Genomic DNA, 2,460 nt, shown 5'->3' with positions numbered 1-2,460 from the left:
AAGCCAGCCACTCGCGCAAGCGAAACGTCAGGAAGAAATCCCAAAAACCCACGGCTTTCAAATTCGAAAAACAAGGACACTGAATTAGAATTTTGCTTCATTTTCTGCCAGTTGTGTACGCAATGGCTACGACGTGACAATATTTATGAAATTATATACCAAATAAGTTTGATCATTTTAAAGACAGTTTGAGAGAGTTTGTCACAGTTATTGAAAAGTATTGCCTGCAGGAATGAAGTTTCAAAAACAGTTTGTCGAAAGCAACAGTGTGTATCTACGGAATTTTCAGTAAGAGTACCTTGAAATAATAATTGAACAAAGAGAATATTCCTGCGAACACATACTTGAATCTGTTTAAAATCTGTTTTTCCGTTAACCAGCTGTCGCACCCCTACGAACGACAACCCTCAGAAGTCGAAACTTGTGCGAGCTTAGGATTAACGAGGTCTTACCTTTTAACGTGTGATTCCTAACACGGTTACATCTTTACTGAATGCTCCACCTAATCCTTAACTTTCAATTGCCGTTGTGTAGTAGCCTCTGAATATAAAATCGTTTTTTTATGTAGGTACTTGAAATTGTAACTGGTGATTAGAGTTATGGCCCCAATTTCAGCGTGAATAACAAACGAGACGTGCAATAAATTATTCCCGACACACGGGAAATACATGAAAAGAGGCCATTTGTGTCGAATAAATTGTTTCATCGAGCCTGGAAGGATTCATTTATATCAGAGTTGCGTTGTTCATTACCAAGCAAACTTTTATTGCGAAGTGATTGACATTCCATATTGAATGAATGAAACGAATATTCATACATTCAAAGCTCAACAAAACACAAAAAAATATATCTAGTTCTCATAGTTTTTCATCAAGGACAAAACAAAAGCTCTACAGGATAATTTTTAAGGCTCTCTAAGAGCGGTGTCTGTTGAAAGTAGCAGTTCACATTGGATTTGAATCGCTGGAGATTGAATCATTTTGAAAAAATGTTCTGGGGATGTTCATTCCACATAAACGCAGTTCTCCAAATGAAAGCGTTCTTAAACAGTGAAGTTTGAGGTGTAGTGAGTTGAACCGATGAGCGCTACAGTTCACCGCGTATTTATGATATATACCGCTCTTTCTTCGATAATCCAGACTATAAGACAATCCAGACAATACTCCAAAGATGGTCTGATCTGACGTGTGTACAGTTTTTTGGTTCTGAACAGTGCTCCGAACTTTTGAGAAGCAGCGTTTGCAATTCCAGCGACATGATTGTGTCAAGACATATTGATGTCCATTTTAACCCCGAACAAACTCCTCGAAGCAGAAAGTGGAATTATCTGTCTTGACATTATTATATCCGGTTCGGATACATTCATCTTTTTGAAGAAAACCGATGCCTGGCTTTTTGTGGCATTGAACTGAACCTGGTTAGCTTCAACCCAATTCGAAATTACTTCTAGATCCTCATTTAGACATGCAACCTCTTGCTGCCGATGTCCTGGAATCCAAATGGAATGACAAGTATGATGTCAGCAGAACAATATATTGGATTCTTCGTTTCACCCAATAAGTCGTTGATATACAATAAAAAGAGGGTTGGAGACAATATGGATTCCTGGGGAACACCAGCGTTGATGATAAAAGTATTCGAGAGATATTCATCGACGGCTACTTGCAGGGAAAGTTCTTTCAGGAACCTGAAGAGCCATACACAAAAATGATCCGATAAGCCATAGCTTCGAAGTTTGGCCAGCAGACCCTCAAGCCACACACGGTCGAAATATCAAGCGCAACAGCTCTTGACTCTCCAAGTTTCTCGATTGCATTATTCCAAATATGGGCGACATGGGATAGAAGATCGCCTGTTGATCTTTGTTTCCGAAAGCCATATTGATGATCGCTCAAGATGTTGAAGCCTGGTGGATTACGGCTTTCTTCATGATTTTTATGTCACTGATCGCAAAGCGACTGGTCTATAGTTATAATAATAATAATAATAAATGGTCTTTATTTCACGTGGCGGAGTTTAGCAAAGCGCTATTCTTCCACTCAACTACGTTTTAAAAAAAAGAAACATTACTAAAAATTAATGGCAATTTCATGACAATAATAAAATCAAATACAAATATTTATTTTTGGATAACTGTTGGCTGAGCAATTTATTTTTAAGTTTACTTTTGAATAGCGGTAGTGATGAATTTTTCAAAGATTCACTGGTTGATTTATACATGATACGCGAAGGATCGTTCATAGATAGTGCTGTTATGATTCGGAATGTCAAAATTATTGTTAAATTTAAGGTTCCTTGAGTGTATCTGATGTCTGGGAAAGAGATTATTCACCAAATAAGTGAGTTGTTGTGTTTTCATCAGTTTGTGAATGAAACGGGCCAAATGCAATTCTCTTCTGTTTATCATTTTTAACCAATTAAGTTGATTGATGGAAGGGGGTCACATCATCTCTGTAATTC

The sequence above is a fragment of the Leptinotarsa decemlineata genome, unplaced genomic scaffold (assembly GCF_025532065.1).
Source record: "Leptinotarsa decemlineata unplaced genomic scaffold, Ldec_3_MD MMD2_tig00002082_RagTag_RagTag, whole genome shotgun sequence".
NCBI lineage: Eukaryota > Metazoa > Arthropoda > Insecta > Coleoptera > Chrysomelidae > Leptinotarsa > Leptinotarsa decemlineata.
The sequence above is the reverse complement of the archived record's forward strand: the minus strand, read 5'-3'. Positions refer to the sequence as shown.